Raw genomic sequence first — 14462 nt, 5'->3', positions numbered from 1 at the left:
ATGGTTTTATTCCATTTCTTCACCTGCTTGGTTGAGTTTTCCTGTAATTCTTTCTTTTTCTTTTTTTTTTTTTTTCAGAGCTGGGGACCGAACCCAGGGCCTTGCGCTTGCTAGGCAAGTGCTCTACCGCTGAGCTAAATCCCCAACCTTCCTGTAATTCTTTAAGGGATTTTTGTGCTTCCTCTTTAAGGGCTTCTACTTGTTTGCCTGTGTTGTTCTGTATTTCTTTAAGGGAGTTATTTATGTCCTTCTTAAAGTCCTGTACCATCATCATGAGATGTGTTTTTAAATCCAAATCTTGCTTTTCTGATGTGTTGAGGTATCCATGTCTTGCTGTGGTGGGAGAACTGGGTTCTGAAGGAGCCAAGCAGCCTTGGTTCCTGTTACTTATGTCCTTGCCGTTGCCTGTTGTCATCTTGTTATCTCTGATGTTAGTTGGTCTTGCTGTCTCTGACTGGAATATGGTCCTTATGCAGGCCTGTGAGCCTGTGATCTTAGGAGTCTGAGCACTCCTGGGAGACCAGCTTTCTCAGGGCAGGATTTGGGACAGCCTCAGTTCTTTGGAGACCTGAAGGATCCTGTTTCTGGCTGCTCCACAGTTCCTGTGCCCTGTGTGCTCTTGGCAGGTCCCTCTTTGGATAGTTATTGGAGTGAGAGTGGTAGTTTTACCTGTGGTTTTAGGAGTTAGAGCACTCCTGGGAGACTAGCTCTCTCCAGGCGGAATTTGGGTACAGACAGCCTTGGGACAACCTTAGCTCTGGGTGCAGAAGGAGACCAGAAGCCAAAGAACTATTTCTAAACAGACCCACATCTTCCTTTGTCCTATTAACTTTTCCTTTCCACTATCTCTTGTGGGTGGTAGGCTAGAAGGGAGTTTAAAGCATTTAAGTACTGGTATTAAAGTAGGTTTTTTTAAAAAATATATAAGCCTACAGGGGAGGCTGGAGCAGGATGATCACAAGTTCAAGGTCTACTTGGATTCCACTGTGAGATCCTGTTTTATATCTATCGTGTGAACTGGAACCAAGTTCTTTTTAATGCTGTTTTATTTAATACTATATGTATTTCATGTGTAGGTTTCTCCTTTATTTTAATTAACAGAGAAAGTGATAGAAAATTTGACTGGCTATCTTTAGACAGAGAAGCTGTCTAAAGAGAAGATTCTGGCATGTTTAGTATTTGGTGAAGGCCTGCTTCTTGGAAGCAGCACTATCTTGCTGTTCATACTTGGCAGAAGGAAGAAGAGAATAAACTCAAGCATTGAAAACAATGTGTGTGTATGGGCTGACTTTACCCATGAGAGACCTGTCTTCATGACTTAATTATATTGTGAAGGTCCTATTTCTTAATGCTATTATTAAATGACGACACACACACACACACACACACACACACACACACACACACACACACATTTTTGCCATGCACACACAGTACTCCTCAGCAGATGAATGGTATATAGATACATAGGGGCCACACAGATAGCTCAGTGAATAAAGTCATCTTCCACCAAGCCTGATAGCCTGAGGTTAAATCCATGGTATCCACATGGTAGACAGAGAGAGTGACTACACAAGCTGTCCTCTGACCCACATATACGCCATGCCATGCATCTGCTTACACACACACACACACACACACACACACACACACACACACACAAATATGCAAAGTAAGTAAATGCAATAAACTTTTTTTTAAAGAAAACAGATATTTAGAAAATGTGGTATATTGACAAGACAGAAGTTTTAGTCATAAAAAAAAGAACAAAATCATATTATTTTTAGAAAATTTGGTGGAACTAAAGAGTAACATATTAAGCTAAAGAAAGCCAGATTCAGAGGGAGAAATACTACTTATTTTCTCTTGTGTCCATAGTCTAGGCTAAAAATCAAATAGAAGGGACTATTTGGTAAAAGGAAGGGAACCAGCAGGAAGAGGTGAGCAGGCAGATAAGAGAGGGCAATTGAGGTTGGGGATTTAGCTCAGTGGTAGAGCGCTTGCCCAGCAAGCGCATGGGTTTGGTCCTCAGCTCAAAAAAAAAAAAAAAGAAAGAAAGAAAAGAAAAAGGGAGGTCAGTTATGAGTTATATACATGCACAAAGGTGTCATAAATGAGATATGATACCATACAGCTACTATAAGTGTTCAGAAATGAATGGGATGTGGACAATAGAGGCATGACTATTATGGGGAATTAACTGCTTTCTGGTTGGATTTGATACCTGCTCCTGAGGATGGGATCATGCCTTATACTATAACCCTGCTGGATCCTGCATGGTTTAGGATGCCATAGGCCCTAGGATAGAACCTGCGGTTGATATTTTGCTAAATGGTGGGTCTATCAAATCGCATTTTACATATTTGTGTTCCTATCCATAGACTTGGGCTGTCCTCGACTTTGGCCAGAGATGCTTCTTTTTGCAGCAGGCAATAGGGGATGCTGCAATGCATGTGTGGCCCAAGTGCTGAGAAGAAGAAGAGACGGAGTGTGCAGCCCCTAAATGAGACATTTTCTTCCCTCTCTATCACCGTCATCAAGGTTCAAGGAACATGTAATAAGAGGAGGTGGGAAGAATGTAAGAGCTAGATCATGGTGAGGAGACCTATGAGATGAAAGCTTCTGTATGTGGTATGCCTATTGTACTTATGATCTCTCACCCACTGTGGTTAGCTGTGAAAGATCAGCACAGGATCGATCCAACTGAACCAGCATAGACTGGGAGGTGCTGACCCACCTCATCTCTTACTGAGGAGCTATTGGTGATTGGGGGTTGCTTGGGCATTTGGGGGCGGGGGCTCATGCTTGTTTGAAAGTGTGGCCAAAGGTAGATTTCCCATATTCCACTGGGTGATCATGCAACCGTCCACATTCAGGAAACACTGATTGAACTTAATAGGTTATTTTTAAAAAGAGAATATGGAGTTGGGAGGGACCATGTAGGAAGTGGAGCTTAGAAGTGGATAGAGAAATTTGGCGATCATGTTTTCATTGAGTACGTGTATGGAATTCTCAAGAATAAAGACAAAAAAAAAATAGGAACTGTTCATAGGGCATTCCCATCTAACAAATAAGGATCTAGGCTCCTAAGATTTGTTTTTTAAAAATATGTATGCTGGGCAGTGGTGGTGCATACTTTTAATCCCAGCACTTAGGAGGCAGAAGCAGCAAATCTCCCAGTTTGAGGCCAGACTGGTCCTACATAGTTAGTTCCAGGACAGCCAACAGTACAGAGATACCATCTCCAAAACCAAACCAACCAACCAATCAACAACCATCCATCCAACCAACCACCCAACCAATCAACCAAACCAAACACCCAACCAACCAACCAACCACCCAACCAACCAATCAACAACTAACCAAACCAACCAACCAACCAAACAAACAAACAGACAAAAAGATTATTTAAAAAGGAATGGCTTTGGGAGTAATGGGAGTAATATTAATATGTATTTGGCTCTCCAAGTTCTACCCCCTTATAGTGCTTAAATAGAGTTCAGTGTTTCACCCATGCTGGCCAAACATTCTACCACTGACTATATCGTGAGCCCATAAGCCTCTTAAAATCATTAAGATTCTGGGCGTTTTTCATAAAAAAAACTGCTGTTGATTTAAGGAATGACTGGCTAATCTAAGGAATAAATTTTCCAAATATAATACACTCAGGATGAATTTCCTGAAATATAGAAAGCATTTAGTTATAATTGAGCTGTTTAGAGATCAAAGTTGATACAAGTAATTTTTCAAAGCAAATATCAAAACCCAAATTTTGTTAAGAAATTTCAGTATTATTTTTTAGATCTATTTATTTCATGTGTATGGGTGTTTGCTTGCTTGCGTGTATGTGTACCACATGCATGTCTGGTGCCCCGGGAGGTCAGAAGGTGGCACCAGACAACTTGGAACTGGAGTTAGAGTGGCTTTGAGCCACCATGTGGGCGATAGGAACTGAACCCAGGTCCTCTATGAGAGTAACAAGGACTCTTAACTGCTTAGCCACCTCTCTAGCACCCCAGCCCCCTGCTTTCATAACATATTTTTACTGTATTTCATGATCACTTTTCTTTTCTTAACCAGTTGCAGAAGATTTAACTGATAAAAACTCATATATTACTTTGTATCCTTTTTCATTAGTCTCTCAAATGATTATGCTAGTGAATAAAAGAATGGCAGGGTGGGTTGTGAACTTCCTCAGTGTTAAAGCCCTGAATCAGTCATTCTTGTAATCCATGTAACTCCCATAACAATGTACTGTGCATAGAGACAACACTTGAGAGCAAATTGGAGTGACACAAAGTACACTTGCATTTGCATAGGACCGGCCTTTTAGTTCATAGTAGCATGTGTGCTTTTCTTATTATTCTAGAAGTCACAAGGAAACAAAGCTATCAGTCTTGAACTTAATATGTTATAGAACAGCTCAACTGGGCAAACATAGCCACAAGTTACAAAACAATTGATGTCACAAAGTAACACTGCTATAGTTTTTCTTTTAATTTATTGTTAACAAAGTAACATGTAACCAGTAATCTTTGCACTTTGGAGGCTGAGGCAGAAGTGTGAAGTTAGTCTAGACAACACGTGCACATTTGTTAAAACATAGTTCAATCATAAATAGATAAGAGCATTTGTAATGGGTCTGTCTTGATAGGAAATACAGTGAAATTATGGTATACAAGCAAGTATTGATGTCCAAAGCAGATTTTTTTTTAAAAATAAGATTTATCAACAAGTCCTCATGATATTCTTACTTGTTTCTGTTGTTGTAAAAATATAAAAAGTAAAAAAACTAATGTTGTCTTTTTCCCCACTTAGGTCTGGCATTGCAGTGCCCCAAGATATCTGCTGGATATTTTGCCAGAAGCACACATTCCAATTCCATGGTGGCCCAGACCATGCCCCACGCTCCATTACATTTAAATCTACACATGAAAGAATACACAACACAATAACCTTAGATCCAATTGATAAGATATAATTGCCCACCTAAACATACAAAGCCCAATACACATCCATCCCTTAAAAACATTTGTGACAACCTGTAAAGGTACAGTGTGGAATCTTAAGGTCACCGCCATGTTGTCCTGCATGGTTTATCTCTGTCCCTCCTGTCTCTTCCTCCTTTCTGTTCCAGTCTCGCTCTCCTCTTCCTCCAAACCTTTCTCCCGCCCATCCTTCCTTCTCGTCCAATGACAGGCCTCCTTCTATCTTGTGCCTGTCTCAGATGTGACATCATCCCACACATTTCTTTGCCACTGATTTCAAAACACACTCAAATGAATTTGGGGTGTTTGAACTGTTTTTAAGTGTCCTAATTATAACTGTCCTGCAAGAACTGAAGGAAAGCTGTTCTCCCAGCAGCTGATGCACTTGTGTAAAGAATAACAGGTTGTTTGCAGGAAGTGTGTGCCTCAATGCATTGTTCAGAGAAAGCCCTCTGCAAATATGTGAGCTTAGGCAGGCACTCTCAACACCAGGGGGCATTCCTGAGCTCTAGGTTTGTTCACAACTGAGCAAGACTGTTTATCCTAGGAAACGCTTGTCTCATCTAACAGATCAGGGCTAAAAAGAAGTAGTGAAAGATCCTAGCTCGAGTCTCAGGATGGCGCGCCCCAGGAAACACCGATCCCGGATGAGCCCCCAAATGAAAGATCCCACGCAGAGAGAGACCCTTACTCATGTCTCGGGAAATCATGGACGCCAGGCACAGGGAGACCATTTCGGATGTAATAAGCAAAGGTGAGGTTTATTACGGAGATCTATTATGGGGATCTCTGAGCTGACACGTATCCCACGCAGGAGACAGAGGTGTCGACCCCGAAACTCAAAAGTCAGGGGTTTATATAGGGAAAGCTAGGGGGTTTGGCTAATTTCTGGCGCGGCTATAAGTGATTGGCTCATTTAAACATGGCAGTGAGATTACAGCACAACAGAAGAGTACATGCTGACTGGGGCATTCAGGATTTTAGAAGCCAGGGCTAGTTCCTGTATTCCTTTTCTTTATCTTTATGGCCTGTCAGTCTTGGCTGCAGGGCGGGCCCCGCCCTGCCTGGAAAGTGTTTAGCCCTGAGTCTGTGGATTTTGGAACTTATTCTTTTAATTTTATATTTTTAAACCTTAAATCTGTGTAATTTTCCTTTCAGTAGGTGGTCAATAAACGATACCCATTTGTAAAGCATTCTCCTGGTTCACATGTAGGTGTGAAACATTGCTCTCTGTGTGCTCTGTAAACAGCCATTTTAGACATTCCTCTCCTTAACTACCGGTGTATTGCTGCTTGGTACAAAGTTTAATTTGCACTGGTGAAGAGATTCTCTAAACACATATTTGTGCTTGTTGTCACCAGAGTGAAAAGTTCTCAGAGAGAACTTTCCCTCGGGAAGGAGACCCTCAAGCCCATCGACCAGACCGAGACCACTGGATGCAATCAGCAAGAGGGTTTATTATCAGGATACACAGGCACCTGTGGGCACTTCAGTCAACTCGGGGGACTGGCGCGCCCCGCGGTACCAGGGACGGGTTTTTTATAGGGTTCTGGGGAGCAGAAGCAAGCATACAGAAGCAGATGCATGGTTACAGGAACATAATTGGTGGATTCTAATGAGGCGAGGGTTCAGCCCAGGGGCAAGTTCCCTGGCCGCCTTCCTGGAACATAACGGCTGACTCCACCCTCCACTAGGGTGTTGACCTCTCCCAGGGCTTTCCATCTCCCCCTTTTGCTGCCAGGCGCTCAACCACAAACATCCTGTTTGGCAGCCGCCATGTTCTCAGTGTTCTGACCCTTCCCTGAACCAGTCATCTAAGTACAGCCTTGCAAAATGGCGTTACTGCTGCTAAGCTGGGGTCTCTCAAGAGGAAAAGGGACTAAGCCGAGTTGGGCAATGGTGGAGCAGGGCTTTAACCCAGCAGTTAGGAGGCAGAGGCAGGCCGGTTTCTGAGTTCATGGGCAACCTGGTCTACAGAATGAGTTCCAGGACAGCCAAGGCTACAGACCACAAGAAAACCTGTTTCAAAAAACAAAAGAATAACAATACACATGTGCGCACATACACTCATACAACAAACAAAAAAGAAAGAACGAAAGAAGAAAAAGGGGACCAGGAATTGGAAGCATTGGTTTAATCTTGGCACTATTGATATTTTAGATCAGGCCTTGAGAAACAAACAACAAGAACCAGAACAAAACAAAACAAAAAAAAATCCAGGGCTTTCTAAGGCAACAGTCACATAGAGTGGCTGTCAAGATTTTATGTTAACAAAATCAGCTTTTAAAAGAGTTTTCCTTGAAGGAATGTTAGAAAGGACTGAAAGAGCTTGAGGGACTTGAGACCCCATATGAACAACAATGCCAACCAACCAGAGCTTCCAGGGACTAAGCCACTACCCAAAGACTATACATGAACCGACCCTGGACTCTAACCTCATAGGTATCAATGAATAGCCTAGTAAGATCACCAGTGGAAGGGGAAGCCCTTGGTCCTGCCAAGACTGAACCCCCGGTGAACGTGATTGTTGGGGGAGATGGCGGTAATGGGGGGAGGATGGGGAGGGCAACACCCATATAGAAGGGGAGAGGGAGGGGTTAGGGGGATGTTGGCCCGGAAACCAGGAAGGGGAATAACAATTGAAATGTAAATAAGAAATACTCAAGTTAATAAAGATGGGGAAAAAAAGAGTTTTTCTTTTATGTGTATGAGTGTTTTGCCTGCTCTATGTCTCTGCAGCTTGTGTGTTGGATCCCCTCACTGTTTCTTATGGCCATGTGAGTTCTGAGCATTCTGGGTCCTCTGAAAGAGCTGCCAGTGCTACATGATTAGCCACCCCTCCCGCCCCAGAAAGTCCATTTAAAAAAATGCCTGAAGGCTGTTAACGTAGGGCACTGCCGTACCAACAGGAATAGAATCCAACAATTCACCAAAGGGAGTCAGTCAGTGGGGACAAATGATCAGTCAATTGTGCTATGTGGGTATCTCAGGCTATGTAGTATTCCGACCACAATCTCACTAACAGAGTGTCTAAGCCCAGCAATTTCAGTCACAAAGCTAAAGCTAAGACAGAAGAAGAATTCAAATTCAGGTAGTGAAAGGGGACGGAGAGAATAGGGGCTGGATTCATAGTTTCAATGTCAAGAACATATTTCCAATAATAGGAGCAAGGTAGGACAGAGAGGCAGGTGCTTGCCCTCCTCGATCCCTATCAGTTTTTCTTGCCCTTCTCTCCTCCTGGAACTTCTGCCTTCACCTTGCTTCTCCTTACGGGTGCTCCTGGGGAGGAGGAAACTTGTGCTACTGCACCTGGCTACTAAGCAGGCTCTTTCAGAAATCCTACTTTACATCCAAATTTGTCTTAACTTATATCCACACCAGGGTATGAGAGTATCCACATTATTCTCACCAATGTCATTCATCCATAAATTAAGCAAATTGGTAATGTAGATTTATGGAGAATAATACACTGTTTCTGTTTCGTTATTAACTTTGAACATGAATAAAATGTGGTGGACATTTATGCTATTGTGTGAATTTATTTGCATATACTCTAAAGTGTTGGCGTCTTGTTCATTTTAAAATAACTCTTATTTGTCCTTACATTGTACTATATAAATACTTTTGCCCCTAATTTGTATGCATGAGCCCCTGCTTCTGAATTAAGGGTCCAAAAAGACGATGGCCCATTTTATCTGTGGACAGCGTCCAACGTATAAAAGAGAAAACACACACTGTACTTTGCAGAATTATTCTTAAGATTAGCTAATGAAAGCAAAGCATCTCTTTTGTATTGTCACAGAACATGTCAATCATTTTATACAACCAAAAAGTTTTGCTCTTGATCTAAAATCACACAATTCCACTTTAGAGTTTAGAAACACTAGAACTAGAGATCCATAATCTCTGAAAGATAAACAATGGTTGGCAATTACTGAACTGAGGATGTGAGCTCTGATTGTTAAGTCTCTGATCCCAAATCACAGCGATAAGGCTTGCAATCAGCTTGCGCCAGTTGTCCCCAAGCAGGTCCGGTTACTAATTTCTTCTCGCTTTGAATTTTAGAACTTGTGGTGAAAAGGACGAAAGGCCGAAGTAGAGAGAGCACAGGTGTCCCGCATCTCCTTCAGAGAGGTTAGCTGGCTTCTGATTTTAGACAGCAGCTGCTCTGGAGGCTACAGCGGGTTGGAAATGCAGAAGTACAGCCAGAAGGGTAGGGCGGGCTCTGTCGCTCCGCTCGCGCGCGGATCAGCATTTGGAGGTGAAATACAGTGTCCGCCGCTGGTTTTGGCCGGTGCAAACCCGAGCGCCGCGTCAGTTGAGCTGTGGTGTGTGTGAGTCGCCCCCTGAGGCCAGCAGCAGAGCGTTCTTTGGACAGCGTCCGAGCGCAGGATTCCAGCGGGGAGCAGAGTCGCTCCGCCACTTCCGGCGCGCCCTTGGGCCTGGGCTCGGACCCGAGCAGCACGCACGCGCAGAGATGAGGCTCCTGGAGGGGGTGTGGCAGCGAGAAGCATTCTCTGCGCCTGCGCCCCTCTGTGGTAGGTCGGCTGGGGACGAGATCTGTGTCGGCGTCGGGTTGTCCTAGGTGTTGTGGCCGGGTTACCCTGCACGCCTCACTGCGGCGTCGCGTCGAGTCCCGGAGAGCTCGGCGGGGTGGGGAGGTAAGAGTCCCGGAGCCGCCACCGGCCTCTCCTCAGCGTACTGCGGGCGGAGGGGCGGGGCGGCCGGGGACTCGCTGGGCTGCGACGGCCTGGCCTCGCCTTCCTCCGGGACCCGCCTGCCGCCCTGGGCTCTGTGCGGCCCGGATACCCCACCCCACCTCAGGCCGGCTGTGCCGTGCCGGGGCGCACTGGATCCCGGGAGTCCCACAGGCACCGGTTATCGCCGCCGTCTCCTCCGTCTCACGGATGCCCCAGTGTTCGCTCGCTGTCTTGTCTTTGGTGCCTCTGAAGAGATGACCTTAACTTTTAACGGTTAACCTGTTGGTACGACCGTGATTGCAATTTGTTACATTCCAGACCCATGTTCTTGGTTAGACATGTCAGAAAACCGGCCCATAAATTTAATATTAAGTTCATCTTTTTAATTCAAAGAATAATTTGGTGATGTCATCCGATTCCGTCACTTTGAGTTTGGTGTTTTTTGAGTTGGCAAAACTTTGGTGGTTAGATTGAGTAGAGCTCTGTCTGCTTTTTCATGTAACTTCTTTATTTTTCTCTTCTCTTTGATATTAAACTACACGTTTAGTGGCAAACTATTTAAAAATTAGAGGAAGGAATCAGGAATGAGATAGTTACCATTCTACCATGCAAAAGTAGCTAGCTGCTTAACATTTTGACATTTTTCTTTGCCCCTTTTGCTCCTGTTGCATTTTAAACTTGATGACCAGGGTGTTCCTCGCCTCTCCCATGTTTTAAAAAGCCTTACACATACACCCATTACTTTTTAAAAAGCTATACACATAATATATGATCAAAAACTACTTTTTGAAGTAGCTATCTTATAGATAAAACTATTTTTTATCCCCAGTCATAATACCAATTACACATAGTTCCCCATCTGATTGAAGATAATAACAATTGAAAAATATTGAGGAAAAAGTAATTGTTATTGCAGAATATTTAACATTTTGGAAATTAAAACTCAAAATTTTCTTTTTCTTTTCTTTTTTTCTTTTTTCGTATTCACTTAAAAATAATAATACAATGAAGCATGGTGGGTCATGACTGTAATTCCAGCAAATAACAGAGGCAGGAGGATTGAGCTATAGGCCAGCCTGGGTTACACAGTAAATTGCATCTCAGAATTAAACAAGATGAGAGTAAAGCATCAGTGCACTAACTAAATGTCTCTGTTGAAAGCCAACTATATTCCAAACTAAGTTTAGAGAGAAGGGTGGCGTTGCTTTACCAGGAAGCAAGTTACTTTAGTGTCTGTCATAGTAGAAAGACAGCTGAATTCTTGTGTTTCTTAGTTCATCTTGGTGTGCTGTCTTGTTAAGTTTAAAGCACATGAAGGAAATCTGTCTCTGTATAGTTAATGGCTAGAAGAGAGAAGACCTGGAAGACCCTACGTTTAGGATTTCTCAGCAAAGCATGAGAAAACTGATGGAATTAAATGAGCTCTTCACTTGTTGCACTTCCCACTTACAAACTTTGCAACATTGAAAGTTCCTTGTGTTCTTGAGAACTGTGTTTTTCTAGAGGTTGAATTGCTAGGTCATAGTCTTATGTTCCCTTTTAATGTATTTTGGTAGACAGAAGTTAACTTGGATTCCTTCTATAATTTTCTGTTGTATCCCTGGTCTTTTATTTGACTTATTTCACCTAATTATTGGTAAAGTATCTGCATATTTTTCAGTAGTTTTGGCTTCTTGAATTTAAAGAGAGAATTTGGATTCCTCCCACCCCAGACTATTACTATATATGGTTTTCTACTATTTCTACATTGTTTGCCTGAGAGGCTGTATCATTTTCTCTCCCTAGCTGTTGAGATTCTTTTTTAAAACTTATACCTTACCAACACCAAATACTTTATTATATTAAAAAAATCTTGGATGTTTTTAAATCCTAATTATTCTAGTGTACATTGAACATTTCCTTCATGATTGTATTACTGTCTTTCTGTACAATTTTTATACCCACTTATAGCCTAGTGTCCAACTGCCTTCTAACAGATTTTTATTATTTTTTATATTATAAGGGTTTGTTATATTATTTTTAAGGAAAATAATAAAATTATCTTTTTTTACCCTGTTAAAGTAAAACGTAGAGATGTATAATTTAGTTTTGAGAGGGTTACGTAATCCTGCACTAGATTTTGTTTAGTATTTGTTCCTCTGTATTTTCCCCTTTGCTAATACTATTTTAACAATCTTTGTGGAAAATGGATTTATGTTGTACAGAGTTTTGACGTTGTATATTGGTTAGTTCCTACAGAAGTATGTGTAACCCAGGGCATAGTTTTATGTAGACAGATTTGGGGACCATTAGTTGTCCACTGTCAGGCTTCTATATTCTTGTATCCTTTTGTAGGTCACTTCGATTCACAGCATTGTTTTGCCGTGAATTGCCAATTTCCAAATCTAATTTATCTCAGAATCCTCTCTGTATTCCAGGTCCTTACATTCAACAGCCTCTTGGACATCTCCCCAGGATGTTCTCAAGGTGCTTCAAGGTAGTCGAGAAAGTGTTTCCCTTCTTTCTGTTCCTCTTGAGTTGCCTGTGATGGTCAGTCATATGTCCATTGGTCTACCCGGTCACCCAGTGTGGGATCTGTCGGTAATCCCAGCCATCTCCTTTTTTCAGTCTCCAAGCGTTCTGGTTCTTTAGCTATTTTTCTGTGTCATCTTCACCTCAGTCTCTGCTCGTGTCCTCATTGTCTCTCACCTTAGCAATTCTAGAAGTTTTACTCGTGTTTTATTTTCTTATTAATCATCCCTGTTAGCAATTTTTTAAAAACCATGAATAGACTTTTAAAACTGTTTTGAAAGTAAATACTACAAAAATGTGTTTGGAAATCTGAGAGTATTTAAGTGGTTAAGTTAGTAAAAATGTCTCAAGTCATCGTTGGGCTGGCACAAGGGGTTAATGGGTAAAGGAGCCTGCAGCCAAGCCTGAGAGCCTGAGGAGTTAGAGCCCTCCACACTTGATAGAGGACGGTTATCTTCTGGAAGTACTCTTCGGCCAGCCACACTTACGAGTAAATCATAGAAGTAATCAGGTAAAGGTCATTTTCATATACCCGAGATTAGAAACAAATCTTACCAATGCGTCTCCACATAAACAGTAGAGAGTGAGTCATTCATAAGTAGAGAGTATGTGCATGTAGTTTGCTTCTTTAATCTATAATGCATTGCTAGCCACAAAGCACAGTCTGCTTCGTTGAAATGAAAAAACCCACAGCTTAGTAGTAAGTACTTCGTGTTAGAGTTTCAACAAAAAGTACTTGTGTTGTCATACTTTTTACAAATGCTGAGTTGTATTGTTTCCTGTATTTTTGGCACTTCAAATAATATGCTTAGTAGTGTGTTATGTTGAGACACTTCGCAAAAAGATTTTTTAAAAATATATTTTAAATGTATTTATTCTTTTCTGAGTACACTGTAGACCCACCAGAGAGGGCATCAGATCTTATTACAGATGGTTGTGAGTGACCATGTGGTTGCTGGGAATTGAAAAAGAACCTGTGGAAGAGTAGTCAATACTCTTAACCACTGAGCCATTTCCAGCCCACAAATAGATGTTCTTTATTGGAATCTTTGGTTTGTTTTTAAAGTTCGCTGACTTTTGCTAGTGAAAACTGTATGTTTACTGGTTTTGTGAGATAGTGTCTCACTATACAGTGCTGGCTAGTCTCGAATTGCTATGTAGATCAGACTGGCTGGTTTTGAATTTATGATCTTCTTGCCTATTTCCTGAGTACTGGGATTACAAGCATATGCCATCACTCCTGGCTTATTTTTTTTACCATTCTAGTTTATTTTTCTCTTTTTGTCAAAGGGACAACTAGCCTGATGCATATACTTTTAATCCTAGTATTCAAAAGGCAGAGGCCAGCAGACCTCTACAAGTCAAAGCTATCCTGGTGTACATAGCAAGTTCCAGGCCTACTAGGGGTATATCACTAGTGAGATCCTTTTTCAAAAAGGGGGTGGGGTAACCATACCATACGTAAAGATTAAATGATATGAGCTACTATGCTGAATAACCTAATGTAGTTACCCTTTATTGCTCTTACCCAGAATCCTACTCTCCAGAGATGAGTAGACTCCTCATCTTAAGTCTAGGCTTCCTGTTTGAATCATAGAACAGGGAAGATGATTCAGCAACTATTTCTAAATTCTTCTACAGATGATACAAATAAAATAATACTTGAAATGTCTAGGGATGAAGTTAATTTGTTACTAGAAGTAGATGCCTTAGGGCAGTAAAGACTAATTCTCACAAAACTGAAACAGACAGCCTCAGTCTAGTGACTTCAGTGTTTTTAACCTCCAGATGTTTGAGTAACACATTTAGTTGTTCAGTTCCCTCTCCTCTTCACGCCTGCCCTGCTCTAGTTGGGAGCATTTGCATATTAAATACAGGAGTTAGCCTGGCTGCGCCCACCCTCTCTAAGCACTGCAGTGCCCATTCTTTCCCTGGCACCCTCAAGCTACTTACACGTTAACTTTGAGTTATCTGTGTGTATCATTACGTAATCGCTGCTTTTCTAGAGTAACAAGTGACCTTAAGTTTTTGTATCTCTCTACTGCTCATGCACCTTTCATAATATATTTTATATTTTGCTTGTTTGTTTGTTTTGTTTTTTGATATAGGTTTTTCCTGTGTAGTCCTGGCTGTTCTGGTACTGGTTCTGTTGACCGGGCTGGTGTTGATCTCTGCCTGCCTCTGCCTTCTGAGTGATGAGATTAAAGGCTTGTGCCACCACTCCTGACTCATGCTTTTGTTAAAGTGTACTTTGTATTCTTTG

The 14462-nt window shown here is 41.9% G+C and overlaps 1 protein-coding gene across 5 annotated transcripts in view; it reads left to right on the top strand.

The window, feature by feature from the left end:
* The first annotated feature begins 6426 nt into the window (after positions 1–6426).
* The window catches only part of Zfyve16 (zinc finger FYVE-type containing 16), a 46917-nt gene continuing 38881 nt past the window's right edge, over positions 6427–14462 (top strand). The window contains exons 1-2 of one of the 5 annotated variants that reach the window (XM_006231784.4): positions 9512–9649; positions 12106–12164. The gene's annotated coding sequence lies outside the window, so the exon portion shown is untranslated. Of the gene's footprint in view, positions 9650–12105; positions 12165–14462 lie in introns of all 5 variants that reach the window. The other 4 variants (XM_039102825.2, XM_006231783.5, XM_063282343.1 and 1 more) reach the window with 4 other exon arrangements.

This window comes from Rattus norvegicus, chromosome 2 (genome assembly GCF_036323735.1).
Source record: "Rattus norvegicus strain BN/NHsdMcwi chromosome 2, GRCr8, whole genome shotgun sequence".
In the NCBI taxonomy this organism is placed as follows: Eukaryota; Metazoa; Chordata; class Mammalia; order Rodentia; family Muridae; genus Rattus; species Rattus norvegicus.
The sequence above is the reverse complement of the archived record's forward strand: the minus strand, read 5'-3'. Positions and strand labels throughout refer to the sequence as shown.